Here is a 19,175-nt window from a genome sequence, read left to right on the forward strand (position 1 = left end):
TTTTATTTTTTTAAAAAAAATGAATTGGGTTTATAACCTGATATACTTATTTCTAAACATTTTTATCTTCATATAATATAATTCTATATTTTAAAATTTAAAATTCAAAATAAAAATATTTGATTTCAAAATTTGCTTATTTGAGTCATGGTATCCTAAAACGGTTTTAGGAAACTTAAATTGTCTATCAATTACATATTTTCTTAAACTAACGAAACTAAAAATATAGAACAAAATGTAGATTATGAGTCGAATTAATCTACTAATTTATGTGACCATGAAGTCTCTTTGGATTGAAGAAAAACTAAGTTTTTGGCCTTTTGAAAAAATTTAAATGAAGTGTTGCCAGTTGGAGTCATGTTTATTGCCAAATTGCATATGGTAGACTTCCTCTCTATTGTATGGTTTTATAGCTAAAATCATGAAGGCTTTTATATATAATTATATATTGGGGACCACAAGACATAACAACCCTTTAGATTTAATGATAATTTAACCCTTGTCTATCTTAAAACAGTACTAGAATTTGCAATGAATTCTTAATTACACCTTGTAATACTTAAAATGTTTGATATATATATATATATATTGTTATGTTTTGTTCTAACTTAATATTCTATTTTTATTAAAGAAACTTTTTATAAAAATATATATATATCAATAGTTTAAATTCCAGATTGTATAATGATAACAAAAAGTAAAATGCACATTAATTAGTAACTGTCATGATTATAATCAATCAATTATATAAATTAATTAATTATTACAGCATTAATGATTATTATAATTATTAATAGTTAATCAATACGTCTTTTAGTCATTGATTATTTTAGTCCATTATTGTTGCATCAAATAAAAAGATATTGTTTATTATTATTATCTAAATTAATAGATTATATTTTTCTTAAATGCTATATTCACTATTTCCTAAAGAAAATTCATATTTGTCGTAATATCTTCTCTTAGAATTTCCATATCAGACATAAACCCTAGATCTCTTTCCAAAAATAATAATAACCTAAGTCATCCATTCTACGATTTGTTGTAGTCTTAGGACGTTACAAAAATCGGAGTGACGTTAGAAGAATTAGTTTTCTCATATAGCCTTTGTTTGTTAAAAAACGAGACAAATCGAATTGATGATCTATGAAGTGACAACGTCATAGTTGTATTGCAAAGTCGTTTCTAAACTTCCTTGTAGCTTCTTGATATTACCATTGACGAACCCTAACTTATTTTTGCCTGATAATGCAATAAGCACCGCTTACTTCATGAACTATAATCAATAGCTCCGAACAACACTTGAGTAACCAAAACATTGGAGTCACAAATTGATGAAGCATATACAAATTCATGGAAGCTTCAATGGCAAAGGAGTCAACAGAATGGAGGTAGTTGAAATGCAAAAATGAAGCATGCAAGAGATTGAAAATGAATAATTTCTCTGAAAAAAAATGGAAAAATTACTCTGATAACATAACACATGTAGAATAGAGAAAAGAAAAGAATTTTATTGATTAATCTCAATCATATAAATTGTGCAAATACAAACTCTCACCTCAAATCTTAATACAAGTGGGACTAAACAGAAAATAACTAATTAACAAGCTATGGTTATAACTAATAAACACAAATATTCAATTGTTCTAATACCATAACTGTCAAATTTATAAATATTTTAGATTGTGCTAAATTGTTATTATTCTGTGTTAAATTGTCAAATATGCAATTTTTCCCTGGAAATTGCTAATACTTTTTAAAATTTAAGATTAAGATGACAAAAATATCTATGTCTGGAGTGCATTTTGATCAAATGAAAGGTTTGTAGTTAAGATTGGTAAAATTTGATGTCATAATTGATTTTATATTATTATTATTATTGTAAAGGACAATAGTTAAAATTAATGATTGCCATAGATGGATTAGCAATAGAAGAGATGATGAGATTGACAGTGACGGAAATCCCTTACATTATTAAAGTTAAAAACTGCAGCATAGATCCTTGTACTATTTTTCCTAGTATATGCTTCAATGTATGTGGAGAAGGTTGTGTGAAAGAGATGATACTCTTTATTTATACATCTATTTGCTTATAACCCTAATATTAAATTTTTATTCGATGACATGTCGAATATTTTCACGTTTTCATAAGTTCGATATTCACATGAGGATTTAACTAATATTTTTACTATAAGAAACATAAAAAAATAAACTATAAAATGTCATTAATTTAAATATAATATAAATAATAGAATATTAATTTATTTTAAAATATTTATTTACTAATTTAAATTTGTTTATTTAACTTTTATGATTTTTTCAAAAATATTCATCTACATTTTAATCGACATTTTTGTAAAATTAAAACTTCAATACTTTCATCCATATTGACATTTTAAACCAATCCAAAGACTTTAATCAAATAAATTGCTACAATTTATTCATGTTTGAAATATTAATCGGCTCACAAATTAATTATATATTTTATCAGTTTCAACTTGTCTATCTGATATATCTTAAATGTTAAATATTAATCTTTGATTTGTTAGAAAAAGAAATTAAAAGGAACATTTAATTCATAAACTTTGATAAAAATGTTTATTTTGATCCTCCTCATTTTAACCATTTTTAAATTTGTGATTTTGATTTTAATAAATATGTATTCAAAATCAACGGAACTTCTACATCTATAATTGTATGATATTGTCTCTTTTAAATATAAGTTTTCGTGATTTTACTTTCGGTCATATGAATGAAGATATTGTTTCATATCTGTAATCTTTCTATTTTCTAGCTAATATGAGATTTTGGTTGTATTGTGAATAAAATATTTATCATTTACATCATAATTTTATTCTTGTTATTACATGCTAATTAGACTAACAAATGATAATTCAACTCGACTGATACGAGAGAATAAGTCCGCTAAATAAAATAAAGGTAGATATGCTTAAAATAAATTATAAAAGGTAAATGCCAATAGAATATGTTTAATAAATCGTATGATTTAGCGTACTTGCCTATAATATATCTAGGTAGTCTCCTCTATATTATGTCACCTATCATCATGTCAGGTCAAATAATCAAATTGTTAGTGAATATTGTATCAACCTAAATCTAGTGTTAACATACAAAAAATTTAAAAATCTAATTAAGGAAACTTTTCGAAATAGAAAAATAAGAAAAACTATTTACTCAAAATAGTAAAATTTTAATCTTCTTTGATTGAGGGTAATAGAAGTCTATCCGTATTTATCAGTGGCTTTTTTTCTATTTTATAGTGAAAATTTTGCTATAATTAAAAGTTAAAAAAACATAATTAAAGTTTTTTTTCAAAAAAAAAAAATAGACTAAATTTATACCATTATTTAAATCGAATAAATAAGTTTGTAATTTGACCTTTCAAAAAATGTTTATTTATTATCCATCAACTAATTAAGTAATTAAAATTGACATTTTATAATCAAGTTTCTTGTTTTGTTTTCACGATTAGAAAGTGTTTTGTTTCATGGATAAACATATGCTTATGCATTTTTCATGATTTCCCTATTTTTAGGATAATTTCCAAAGGAATCTCGTAAAAGAGAGATGATAATTTAATTATATATTGATAAAACTAAAACAAATATAAAAGTAATGGCATATATTCCACTTACCTTTTATGTCTTTAGCAATCTCTCCCATCAAAATTTAATTTTAACAATATGTGAGGTGGAGAATCAAACCGACTTCAAAATTTAATTGTATAAGTATACATCAGTTATGTTTATTTGGACAAAACCATCTATATTAAAGTTATAACTATTTTCTTTCTTTTTTAGTACAGTAAGTATAGAAAGATCATTCGAATCTACAATTGTTAATATACAGTTGAGCTATGTTCGTTTTAGCTGTTATATAATTAAATAGCATAAATTATAATTGAAATTAAAAAAAAAAAAAAAAAAAAAAAAAAAAAAAAAAACAAAAGGTTGATTCTGATGGGATGAAGTAAGCATGAAAACTGAGATAAATAGTTATAAAAAAAATAAAAAAAATAAAAAAAAAAGAGATGTCTTAGGAGGTGTAAAGAATTGGATTCTTGATTGAATAGCTTATACCAACTTTTTGTTAAAATAAGAGAGAGAAAAATAAAAAAGATGCTAAATTACATATGGATATTAAAGTTTACTTCAAATTCAACTTGCTCAAAAGTAGCAAGCAAAATTCTGTGCTCCACTATTGCTTCACAAATGTAGCTTTACAAATCAAAATATAGGGAAAATCTTGCATAGGGTAGTATATTATGTATTGTAATAGGTATTATGTACGAATATATTAATATATAAGTTAAGACAACTTAAAGATAAATTAAAGGGTTAACTATATAAATAGTCTTCAAATTAGGTACATTTGTCATTAATGTGTCAAATGGTCCTACTACTCCCATTCATGAACAACCTATAAGGGTAAGGTCAATGGCATAATGAAGACTAATATAGTTAAAGAGCTACTATCTAGTGAGGTTCTTTCAGAACAACTATTAATATAATGTATAGTTGAGCAAAGCCAATCTCCTAAAAGGTCCCAGGTCTAGAAGTATGGCATATGTTGTAGATTCGCCGATGAGGAAGTAGTCGATTTGCTTGATTACGTCTACTTCTAAGACGTAGTACTTCCTATTCAGTTTCGTGATTTGGAAATATCTGCAGAGATGGATACTGAACCCCTCCACGAATGGGTGGAGGAGAAAAAGTAGAACCATAATCTCCTAAAATCCCTCACTAGGGAGTCTGCCGCTTTCTTTCATAACAGAGCCGAGAATAACAGCTGGCATAGTTGTCTCTTCCATGCAAGGAGATGCTGCTATTGGATGTCATGTTTCTAGGGCTCCATGATCCTTTTCTCTAGAACAATCGAGGGCACTGCCTTCCTTCCACTATCAAAGGTAGGGACTTCATCAATCATCGCTCAGTGAGCTATTACATACACTATCCATTCCGGCTATGGCATGGGGGAAGGGAAGTGAGATCTACCGATTTTTTTTATATATATTTAACAAGTGGTTGTACTATGATCGCTTGGGCGACATGGCCCCACACCACACACTAACACAAGAATGAATTGTTATGCAGTCGGTAAACTTTTTTTGCAGGCAGCCTATCATGTTCACAACTTTTTTTTTTTTTTTTTTGTTGACAAATGACTAACATGTCAAAACAATTCTATATAGAAGTTTATGCTTAATTACTTTTAACCCGTCCAAAATAAGTTGTCATAAAAAAAGAGAAGAAAAATAAGGAATCCATTCAATCAAAAGATTTCTCAGAAATAGAAATGACCATATGTCTTGATTGATATCAAAAACCTTCTTTCAATCTTGAAGATTGAAGTTGGAGAAACGATATACTTATAGGAATAGGTCAGATTTGGTATAAAGTGAGTAGCACTATCATGATTGATCAACTTTTTGGACGACCCAAAAAGAAATCTCAAAGATAGATTATATTATTAAGAAAAATAAAAAATAAAAACGCTTGAAAGTATAACCCAAAAGAAAATATTTAAGAGACTTTCCTTCCTTTTTCTTGCTTGTAAATGGTATATCTAATTTCACGAGGTATGTGGTTCGAATATCTCAACCCTCGATTGTACTAAAAAAATGGTATATCTAAGTTGGGTAGAGATTGAGGTGTCCACAAAAGTCACTACATGCTTGGTATTTTCTTCTTTCACCTCTTTGTTATTACCTCTTAAAAAAACACGCACACATACAAAAAGAACCTACACATTGAAGAATGTATAAATGAGATAACTTTTTTCTTTGGTCAGATTGAAAATAGCTCCACTAATATAATATTTATACTATCAATCTCAAAATTCAAGGTTTAATTCCCACCACATATGGTCAAATATATATATATATAGAGAATTCCTCTCTAATTAGCTTTCTTTTTCCTTCCTCTAAGAAAAACTTTAATTTCTTCCTACTTGCAAATTTGTTTTCTAAAAAGAATTGAACTCAATTTACAACCATTCCACTCAATTAAGATCAGCAAAAGATTTTTTTAGGAAAAAAAAAAAAAGAATTTCAAAAGACCTTTTTATCTGTTAATTTCAAAAGACCGTTGAATGGGCAGATTGAAGTTATTTAGCAACGGGCACATTAAAAAGTTTAAAAAAATTTCGTTAAAATTGTTTTATTAAAATATTTCAGTAATGGATCCTTAATGGTGCATTCCAAAGGTATTATTTTGAGTTATTAATATTTCATTAAAATATATATTCAAAAAAAATCATTAAAGTAGATAAAGTTGTAATTATCAAATTTATCAAGGTACAAAATCGTCAATTTTTTTTTTCAAAAAAATATGGTAATTAAGTTGATGAGTGAATATAAATTTAATATTATATCATATAAAAATAATAATAATTTTGGTTAGTACGATGAGCTCTCATGAATATGACTACTTAAAGGTTTCAAATTTCTTTTGTTGTGTTTAATCTATTATAAATACTCAAGTCATGTTAAATGTAAGTATAATTCAACGATAATTGTTTCTCGTGGCGGGAATAGAACAATAGGGAAAGACCTGGCCGACTCGCTACCCCATTTCCCAATCAGATGTTTGGATGTGAGCGTCTTTCCCAATTCATTCGTGAATCAGAATGAAAAGGCTAGAAGCGTTAAAATGAGGGGATCGAGAATTCACCTGATGCAATGGATGCTTGATGGGAAGAAGGTTCTTGATTTGTCTTACTTGATAGTGAATCTGCCCTTACCTGCCTACCCCTTGAACTACTACACTTGCACATACCTTTTCCTGGCTTTGACTTGCTCTGGTCATTATGGCGATTGATGATCCCAGAGCTCAATCAAAATGAGAAGATGTTTCGTCTTTTGCACTTAAAAAGGGGCTGTATTTATTTTCTTGAATTTGAAGGTTCAAATTTTTCTACTCCAATTTATTGTAGTATTAAAAATTAAAATATTGAACCTATAAATAATAAAACAATAATCTTTTTGTATAAAATTGAAAAAAATTAGTTGCTTATATGTATAATATATAATTGATGGTGGAAGATGTGTAGTAATTTGCTTTCCATGTTAGAATTTGATCAAGAGTTATTTTAGCATCTTTATTTCCTTATGCTATACGCTTTCAATCAAAACAATACAATTCAAACATTATATGAAGTAAAAGAATTAGATAAACATATAGTTTTAGAAAGAAAATTGAATTTTTATCCTTAAAAAATGTATATGTTCTTGTTGATCATGATTATCTTTAAATTGGATAAGAATAAATTCGTGTTACATTCTTTATGTTTGATTAATATCCAAATATTCTTTATGTTTGATTAAGGACCAATTGCAAGAATAGAAAGAAAAAATAAATAAATTTAACAATGTTTTTTTTACAAATATAGATATGATTTCCATTTTTTATTATTTTAATTTTACCCTATTTAGTGTATCAACATATATATATAATATATATATTATAGTATATATATATAATATATATATATAAATAGTATATCTAATTTATATTTTATGTTTGGTTTTAACTGATATATTTTATATTTGGTATATTAGTATATTGATATGTTTTATATTTGCTAGATCAGACAATTATATAATTGATATGTGAAACTTATAATTTATTAAATTAAATTGATTAGTGGACAAATACTCATGCATTTTTATTATTCGTGGACTTCAGAGTATTATTATTTTTCTAGTACATCAATATCTAATGGTTCGATTTGTTTGGTTGGTAATCATTTTGAGTATATGTTGATAAATTACATTGATACATATCAATGTTACACTTGAAATTGAATTTTGAAATTGATGGTTATCTATTACTAATATATAAGAACACATATATTTCTAAGAAGTACTAATATACTAATGCTACGTCGATGTTATACTTGAAATCAATTTTAATTGACATTGAGATATTGTTAATACACTAATGTTATGCTTGAAATTTAATTTAGATTGAATGTAATTGATATATAATATTAATACACTAATGTTATACTTGAAATGAATTTACAATAAATGTTGATATGTACTAATGATGCACTAATGATGTACTTGAAATAAAATTTAAATGATCACTACTAATATACTTTTAAATAGATTTTGAATGAGTGTTGATAAACTATGGATACATTAATATAATACTTAGTATTATATTTTGGACCAATGATGAAATGCTACTGATGCACTAAAAATAAATAATTAAAATGCATTTAGAATTATTATTAATATAAAATTGAAATATTACTTAAAACATGTCATTTTGAACGATATACTTCATATTTGGTATATCAATAAATATAGTTGATATGCTTTTCTCTCTCTTTAAATCTAGTGTTGATATATATATATGTGTGTGTGTGTGTGTGTGTTATACAATTGGTATACAAAATATAAATGTAACTTACATGCCATCAAAATCATATCAAAATTTTGAAAATAAAATTAGTTAACATACATTATATTTAGTAGATTAGTAAACACAATTAATCAAAATAAGATGTACTCTAAAATAAAGACAAATTTTTTTAAAAAAATAAAATTAACACCAAAATCTAAACCAAACCATCAAAATCGAACTAATTGAATGAAAACAGCACCATATCAAAATGACACAAAAACAAAAACAATTTTTATTCCATGACTCAATTAAAATCATGGTATATCAATGACATAAGTGATATATTTTATATAGAGTATATTTATTTACTAATATATATATATAAAAAAATATATCAATTGATTAATATAACTAAATATAAAGTATTATACATAAATGAAGGAAAAATTGAAATAATTAAAAAAAAACAAAAATTAGATTTAAAATTATGCAACATATTTTACCTATATATATGATTTGATTTTTAATTTAATTTTAAGTTATAAATTCCCTAATGGGAAGGGAGTTATGGATATGGTTGAATTGGAAGTTAATGTAACTCCTGTCTTAAAAAAAAAAATGTCAACCAAAGAAAAGTTATACGGTTGATTTTTTTATTCTCTTTTCTTCCTGTTCTAAAATACGGATTCCACAATCTATATTATTGTCGGAGAATAGCGAGGTATCCAAGTGGTATCATTTTCGTATTCGGGAAGGAGTTTAGAAGAGGAATAGTGTTGAAGATAATTTCCAAGGGTAAGCTTTTCTAATCTCTTTGTTCTTTATTGTAAAACTGGGTTAAAATTGTTCATTCAATGTTTGTGTTTTTCTTTTTTTTTTTTTTTTAAATATTTTTCAAAATTAAAATCGATGGCATCAATGTTCATACGCTTCCATATAGTGCTACAAATTGCAATTTTTTTATTAACATAAATAAATTAATTAATTAAATTACAAGTTTAAACTTTAAAAAGTAGCTAGTTAATAGCTTAAACTAAATTTGAACTTTCAATTCTATAAGAAAATAAATTGAAATTTTTAATCAAAAATTAAGAATCTATAAACCACGTTTATAATTTTACAAAGACCTATTTGGTATAAATCAAGAGTTATAATATATTAACCATTCTTTTAAAAAGTTCATGAACAGTACTTTAAAAAAAAATACAAGAAAGGAACCTTCATTTTGTTAATAAAAGTTTAATGAAATTGTTGAAAATACAAAATTAATTTTGAGTAGATTCTGATTCCTTCGTTTTATTCCTTTTAAAAAAAATTCTCAGATAAATAAAGAGATTTAATCGGTATGCTTTACGGCCTTTTAGGATTTTATTAGGTAGGAAAGGAAACAAAGAATAATGTTCGTTAATAACAGACACTCGTCAATCAGAAGCTATAAGACTGTGTTGATACTAAAAGAAAGAAAATCCTTTAAAATACTTGTAAAATTTAGAATAATGTATCATATTTGGCAAAAATAAGTTTTTTTTTTTTTTCTTTACAACAACGTAAATGAGAGATCAAACATCCCACCTCTAAAAAGAAAGACTATGACAATTACTGTTGATTTAATTTTAGTTTGACTGCAAAAGTAAGTTGTGATTCGAGGCACATAAAAAAATCATGGCAAAAATAACTTTTCGTCTTTAGATTTTGGGTATAGTTTCTTGCTTAGTCCCTAGATATTTCAAAATGTTATACTCGGTGTTAAATTGTGAGTTTAATTTCAATTTAGTTTCTAACTTTCAAAATGATACAATTTTGCCCTTGAGTTCAAATTTTATTTGATTTAGTTTTAAGCTATGAAGATTTACACTTTTTAACCTCGTTTTTTAACTTAATACTTATTTCAGTCTTCAATATTAATGTTTATTAATTAATTTAAGATAGAAAATTTATTTTAGATGATAAAACTGCTAAAAATATTTACAAGTAATAGCAAAATATCCCAATCTATTTGTGATAGACCGTGATAAACTATTATCTATGTCTATTTGTGTCATGATAGACACATATAATAGTCTACCGCGGTCTATCACAGTTAGATTGTGATATTTTGTTATTATTTATAAATATTTTGGTTCAATTTTCTATATTTGAAAACAACCTTTTAAGATAATTACAAAGTGAAATTTAAAATTTAATTTGAATGTTGATAGAAAATAGTGAAACCTAATTAATTATAGTTTTTTTTAAAGTAATTAATCGACGCTAACAGTAAAGACAAAAATTAGTATTTTGTAAAAAAAATCGATATTAAAAATGTAAAATAAAATTCAAATCTTAAGAGTAAAGTTGTAAAAATTTGAAATCTAAGGAGTAAATTGAAATCAAATTATAAATTTAAAAATCGTAACATTTTGAACCTGAGAGACGAAATAGAAATTAGACTAAAAAAAAGTTAGGAAAAAGATTTTTTTTTTTCCCCAGAATCATATACAAAAGGCTGGCTACTAAAAAAAAGAATGAAAAACTTTATTAATGTGTGAACAATAAAAGAAATAACAGACACAAATTACATAATAAGAAAATTTATAGATAATAGATACATGTGTGTATATATATATAAACCCACCATAATTTAAAATCATTATACAGTTTGCTTAAAAAGCAAAGTACCTCATCTATGTCTAATAAATAGGTTAAATTATAAATCTAGTCTTTCTGATTTCAATATAGATTTTTTTTTAATTATGCATGATATTAATTTAGTTTTTATAATTCTAAAAAATTTCATTAGGATCTCTATAGTTTATTGAAATCTCACAAATTAGTCTGTAATTCTATCTACAAACACATATTTTATAGTCAAGAGCACATATATTATATTTGATTGATTACATTTTTTATGGTTTAACGTAAAATAAAAATGAAAGGAAATAGATAGTTTTTCTCCTTTTCTAATTAACCATAGTAATTATGGATGATTTGTGTGATTTAAGTAAATTATAACAGGGGATCTAGATCAAATTAAACCCAAATTATCACATGGACTTGCAATGTAAATTTATTAATCGGGAGGAAATGGCAGTACAAAGGTTTGAACACAAGACCTTCTACTTTATTATCATAACAAATCATTAATTGACCTAAAAGCTTAAACTTAAGAATCATGGTAAATTTAAGGAAAAATATCAATTTATATCTTTGAATTTTAGGAATTGTATCAATTTAAGCTCTAAACTAATAGTTGTATAAATTTAAATCCGAAATTAATAATTATATCAATTTAAACCCTAAACTTTCATAAATTTATCCAAATAAAACATAATGGAAAGTGTAAATTGATACACTTACGAAACTTCAAGGTTTGAATTGATACCACTTATGAAAATTCATAGTTTAAATTTTATAGATATAAATTAATATCTACCTTAAATTTAATTAAATCAACACTCCTTAGATACGATTTAATTTGAGGGAGTGATTCTTGTTTTGATTTAGAGTGGAGCTTTTGTGGCACCCCAAAAAAAAAGGTAATAATTCTTATTCCTCGAGCATCCTAATCCCATTACCCATCCTTTTTTTTCTTTCCATGGAATAAAGTTAGTACAGAATATTAATAATATGGTACAAAATTATTTTTAGAGAGAGAATAAAGAAGGTACAAGCAATATTTGAAGTGCAAAATACAAGTGGACTAGAATAATAAAAGTAAAACATTTTATTTAATACCAAAAAAAAAAAAAATATATATAACTTTTAAAACTAAATACGTCAATCGCTCGAACATATTAGGATATAGTGATAAAAGGTCTTATTTCTATTATTAGATGAGAAGGTTGATTATTGAAAGAAAAAAACAAAATAAATATCTTTTCCATGAAAAAAAAAAAAAAATATGGCAAAGTTATTTAAAACATGGAAGAACATGGGATACAGATGTTTTGCAAACCCATGACACACAAATAACAAAGACTCTGACTCTTAATTAATTATCTAATTAATTCAAATTAGTTTGGTCAAAAATACTTCCGCCAATCACGATGCTTAATTAATTTAACTATTAACTAATTATATACATATTATTAAAAAAAAAAAAAAAAGCTGCCATTTGTCTCCCATAAATATTGCTCCACTAATTCTTTCTTCTATTTTGTTCTATCCATTCATATTTCTTTTTCTTGATTTCTCCAATGTTGTCTGTAATCCCATTGTTCCACGTATGAAGAATGTATCTTATATTTCTATATAATATAAGCATCATCCGTTCTCAAGGAAAAATGTCCATATCATGTATTTTTTTTTTGTCACATTCTTAGTATGAAGAAAAAAAATTACTTGGGTTATTGTAACTTTAACATCATCATCGGGAAAGAGGTTTTTCTAGATAATATTCTTCCCCTCATTCTCGATGAACTATATCTAGAGTAGTGATTTGTAGGTGATTGGTTGTTTTTTGTGTACTCCTATCTAAAAAATAAGTATCATCACTTCTTTAAAGAAAACCCGTTCATATCATGCATTTTTGTCACATTTCTAGAGAGGAGGACAAAACTATCCATGCTATTGCAACTTTAACATCATCTCAAGTTCATTATTTGACCTTGAAATAAGGGATTTCTTAAAATAGTATTCTTCTCCTATTATCGATGAGGTATATCAAGAGTAGTGGTTTGCTTTTTTTGTACTCTATACAAACGATAAGTGTGATCAATTTTTGAAATTATTTTCGTTGTAGTCTCGTAGGTATTCTATGTTGAATATATTATATATATATATATATTTGCATTTTGTATCAAATGTAAATGTAATCAAAATAGCATATAGAGAAACAAGTAACATTTTAATACAGATTAAAGTAGTAGTATATACATGATGGAAAGCAGAAGAATTTAATAATAATTAATGACAAGATTAGTGAAGTAGCCAAAAAAAAAGGGCATTTTGCTCTTTAAAAGTCACATGTGGTGGCAAATAGGGGCATTTAACTTTATTTCAAAAGGCAGAAAAAGGGGAGGGAAAAAAGGAGGTGAAGTAGTCTAAAGAGCAGTAATACCTAGAGAAAATATAAATGATTTATAATTATGAAGGGTAAATTTGTAATTTAGAAAATGATGTATATGGGGCCCCACTTGTTTTGCTGTTTTTTCTGTTAGTTAATTCAATAGTGTATATTGATAGTGTAAGGTTAGGTGACCCACCAATTTGTATGCCCAAATGGTCTGACCAAAAAGAAGGGTTTGGAATAGAAGGAAGAAAGAAAAAGGCAAGATCCCTCACTTGGTGGGTTTTGTTCATTGGATTTCTCACAGTGCTTCTCTCACTTCTCTATACCTTTCTTCAATCCTCTCTCGATAAGATTTTGACACGTGTTCATAATTCACATCCTCAAAGAAATTTCTTCATAGTTAACATCCTAAAACTGTTATCTTACCTCTATTAATCCTGCTATTTCGATAAATTTTATGAGCTTAAATGATTTATTTGTAAGACATAGAGTATTGAGAGTAGTACCAAGCATTCCAAATAAAATTGGGGGTCAGAATATAGTAAATTGGAAAAAAATTACAAAAATCTCTCTATCAAAACATTGAAACACGACGATTTAGATTCCACCAACATGTGTAACATTACTCTATGATGCAAATCGCTCCTTACTGTGGAAGCAACGTCTTGACACTTTCAGCTACTTATAAAAATATCTCTTCCATTTTTAAGTTAAGGAGAAAATAAATTTAGCGATTTTTCAATCACATCCTTTTAGTTTTCTCTTACTGTTTTTAACTTGGATTTTAGATTTTTAGCTTTGCGATCGATCCATGGAGTTGAGCAAAGTCATCCATTTGGTCGGCTAGATTCTCATCTCTAATATGGAGGCTTTTTAGGTTGGACCACTTAACGTGATGAGATTTTTGGTATTGATTATGAATGAATTTCTTGAGTTAAATGTCTTTTAGTTCACGTTTTGATTATAGACATGCTTGATTACATTGATGCCCGATCTTTGTGTGATATGTAATTGTTAGGAACTCATGCCTATTTTAGTAGCAATTGGTTGGCTTGGGTGTGTGTCACATTTAGGGCTTGTGTAGATTTCTTAGCTTGCATGAAAATCCTTATAACTAAATGTGTAATAACCTAACTTTCTATTGCATGATAATTAAAATAGAAACCTCGAAAATAATTTAAAGTTATTTATAAAGTAACTATGGAAGACGACCAATAGTTCATCATCAAGTAACTTTTGTTCGGGATCCCAAAGAAAAAAAATTGGAAATAACAAATCAAATCTTCAAAGAGCAAAACAAAACAGTAAGTTTTGAACTTTATCAAAAGTACTAAAGTAATTTTCAAAGCATGAACAAATGCAAAAGATGGCATCTTTACTCTCACGGCAATGTCAAGAGACCACCTCATTATATACCCTATACATTCCTACCAAAGAAAAAAGTTTTGAAAAAGGTGGGTATTGTAAATACTCAGTAAATAATCCCGTTGCTAAAGTCAATACTTACAAACACATGCAACTTGAATCGTAGAAGGTAATAATTCTTATCGAGAAACATTTCTAACTCCATATCTATGTCTCAATTAGGAAGGAATTTTTTTACAAAGAAAAATATCAAAAAAGTCTCTTACAGTATCATTATGATAAATTCTTACTCTTAACCCATGTATCAATTAGGAGGGAAACTTTTGCTCAAAGAAAATATCAACAAATTTGCAAAATTCAAAAATAAAAAATTTAGTCAAAATTATGATTTTGAAATCAAATTTGCTTTTAGAAAGATCCATTGTGGATACAAGTAAAAGAATATTTGGTAAATTTTAATTTTAAATTAGAAAAAGCTAGTCAAGGTGTTTGGTAAATTAATACTAAATTAGTGTAATTTAGTTATATAATTATTTGAAAATATATATGATTTCAATTGCAACCATTTTTGTTTAATTAAAAAAATTTTGAAATATTTTTTTTAAATAATTGTTATAAGAATTTGAACCAATTAAAATATGAAATAAATGTGAGAAAATAAATTAATGAAATGAAACTTTGAGATTGATAAGGGAAGATACCAAATTTTTAAGAAAGTTAAAATCTAAAAGCTTCATCCAATAACTTTTACACGTCAGAAAAATTTTAGTAGTGATTATGGGTAAATTGATAAATAAGTTGTTTTACCAAACAGTCTAAGTGATTAAGATTCTCCTAAAATAGTTTTTGTACTATTTCAAAAGCAAACTCAAACAGGACTTTTGACTAACTATTTCGATTTCTAGGCATTAAAACAATGACTAAAGATATAATTTTGACAAAATTAATGTCGATATTATTTCATTTGCAAAAGTAGGCACGTATATAGGTGCATAATTTCAAAAAGAGACATTTGTAGATTGAGAAATTTCGATATATCATAAGTTGTCACGTTATCAAATTAAATTATAACAAAAATATAGGTTCATAAATTTTTGACCAAATTAGACAAATAAAAAATACCATTGGTCTAATAAATGATACAGGTTAGACCTATCCAATTATGCCACGAGATGGTTGGACATGAGATTAATGTTGGTGAAGGATTGCTAAAAATGGATTGGGCTAAAGTCGAATAATCCAAGCTATTAAAAAAAGGAAAATCGGAAGATATAGTAAAATCAGAGGATGCGAATAACATTTTTGGCAAAAGTGTACCGTGCAACTGCCACACAGTTTTTTTCGATTACTGTATAATTGTTATATACCCTGTATAATTTCATACAGTCTAAATAGAGTCGTCGGTTATGAGATTTCAACCTAATAGATTCAAGAGATAAAGGTGTCTAATTTTTCTCCCATTTTAAAATTTGAATTGGGCAGTTTCATATATATTTTGATTTGATTTAATCACTTTTTGAAAATATTCACAACTAACTAATCTTTAATTTGTTTATCACAATTTTGATTTTAATTTATAACATATCTTTAGAGTTTACATTATTTTATTGATTTTTTGTTATTTTAAATTTGAATTAAATTTTTTTATCTGGGTTAGGATTTTACTTAATATTTTATACATATGATCATCTCACAAACTGTATATTTCATTAATTTTTTAATCACCTTTAATCATTATCATCTCATTAATTTGTCTTTTTGACAAACAAATAAGGATTCATTTTTGCAATCTTGTTGTTTTTGCTATGCCTTTACAGGCTTCTTTCGTATGCTTTATGGTTGATGGAGTTATAAATACAATGTAATTGTTGAAGCTTAAATGAAAATTGAATTACGAATACAGTGTAATTATAAATAAACGAGCTTATTTTCTGATATTTCTCCTGCAAATTATATATGAATTTATATTTTATTATCAAATTAGATTTTATAATCTAACTAATTAATCATAATAAACAAAAACTTCCTGATATTTCTATCCAATTTATATTTGAATTTATCTTTTATTATCAAATTTGATTTTATCTAACTAACTTTCAATTTATTTAAATGTTTGTTACAAATTCAAATGTATCTAAATATTTTTTTCATTATTTTATACATATTTTCATCAAATTAATTTGATCTTTGTTTTTTGTTTTTTTTTCCTTCATATTTTCCATGTCTTCAAATTTTCATATAAAAAGACGTAAAAATGATTTGTTGTACTTAAAAAGAAACATATAAATCATAATTAAATTTTAAATGTTTGAAACATGTGCATGTATATATATATTGTTCAGTTTATTATTAATATTAATAAAATTGTTATTATTATTATCATTATTATTAATTATTATTAAAATAAGATAAAAAAAACCTAAATATCATCTTTTTCATCTTCTTCACTTAGGTGCCCAAAAATTATTAATATTAATAAAATTATTATTATTATCATTAAAGATCATATTGGGTGATTTTTAATTTTTGTTTATGAAATGTTTAGATAATGTATATTTATAGTTGTAGAATGTTTAGGTATGGTGTATTTAATGATATTCGAGTTGTTTTTGAAGTAGTGTATCTTTGCATTCTCGTTTGTACTTAATTTTGTTGTTTTAGGATAGTTTTTCATTTACTAATTAGTATTTTCTATTATATAAATTTGTTTTGCTATTTTTTATAATTTTGAAACATTTTTACTATTTTTTCAAATGAAACTTTAAAATTTGTTATTTCTCTTATCAACCCTTAAAAAATAGGTTAAAGCCTAGATATGCCCAAACCCAAAAGTTAGACTCAAAACTTACTAGTCCAAGCCCATACCAAGATCCCTCGAAATTCTATAAGTATGGGAGGTCACCCTTGATTTTGGACATCTAGTTATATATGAGTTATTGTCCACCACTTAGAAGAATCATAAGCTAGAGGTCTTTAATTAGAGTCTATCAAAGTCAAAAGTCAAATAATCCACAAAATTTAGAAGATCCGATTCATAATTTAGAAGATTCAAAACTTAGAAGATCCGAAATTTATAAGACTTTAATAACTTTGATCGCCTCTTCACACAATCTACATGTTGAAGATTCAATTTTTCCGTATTTGAGAACAAACTTACAAGCCCTTAAATCAAATGTGTTCATTCGCGAGAAAATATTGGAGAATTGTACATTAGACACTCTAACACTACTATAAATTAGCAAAACCAAGTTCATTTCCATGAATCAAATTTCTTTTTGAAATCTCTTTTAAAAGTTATTACTAATATATATATATTGTCCTGTGAACCTTACATCTTCAGTAAATTTTTATATTGCCCATTTGTTGAGTGAATGTGACTTTTCGAGTATAGGTGTCCGTTTGAAGATAGTGGATGTGACCTTTATAATTTTCAATTTACAAAGTTAAAAGTTTTAGATCGAATAAGTGATGCGACTCTTCGAGAAAGGATGTGATTCTTCTATCTTATCTTTTTTGTTGAGCCCTATAGATGAAATTGATGCCAATTAGATGGATCTATTTCGAGTGGAGATGGTGTTAGGATTGGTGTCTTAATTCTCTTGGAGTCTCGTAGTTTGTAAACAATTGTACACATTGTTATTAATAAAATAAGAGTTATTTTATTTGCATTTACTCATATCCAATAAACTAAGATCCGTGGTTATTTTATGTAAACTTAACCATGTATAAGAGATATATAAGTGGATCATATCTTAAGTAATAACCTAAAAGGTCTGTAGTATAAGGATAGAGAAGGGATACCTTATCCTTTCTTTTTGAAATCTCTTGTTAAAAGTTATTACTAATATATATATTATCTTGTGAACCTTACATTTTCAATAAATTTTTATAATGTCCTTTTGTTGAGTGAATGTGACTTTTCAAGTATAGGTGTCTATTTGAAAGATAGTGGATGTGACATTTATGATTTTCAATTTACAAAGTTAAAAGTTTTATATCGAATAAGTGTCATTGATGTTAACAGGATGTGACACTCGAGAAAGGATGTGATGCTTCGAGAAAGGATGTGATGCTTCCATAGTATTTTTCTGTTGAGCCCTATAGATGAAATTGATGCCAATTGGATGGATCTATTTGGGGTGGAGGTAGTTACACAATGAACTGGTACATCGATTCTTCAATTTCATGTGTTAGATGCATGTGTAAAAAAAAAATATATATATATAATACTTATGTTTACCTTCTTGAAAAAATAATTTCATGCAATTCAAGGTTAGAGAAAAAAGAGAATTTAATCCAATACTATATTAAAATGAAATGTTATGGGATTAATTTTTAACTTTTTTATTTGCCCTTAACTTTTGTCCGCACCGATTATTTTGCCCTCATAGTCACATCCGTGAACGTATCTTTCATGCTTTTTTTCCCTTCAGTTTTCTCCATTTAAT

This window comes from Benincasa hispida, chromosome 11 (genome assembly GCF_009727055.1).
Source record: "Benincasa hispida cultivar B227 chromosome 11, ASM972705v1, whole genome shotgun sequence".
NCBI lineage: Eukaryota > Viridiplantae > Streptophyta > Magnoliopsida > Cucurbitales > Cucurbitaceae > Benincasa > Benincasa hispida.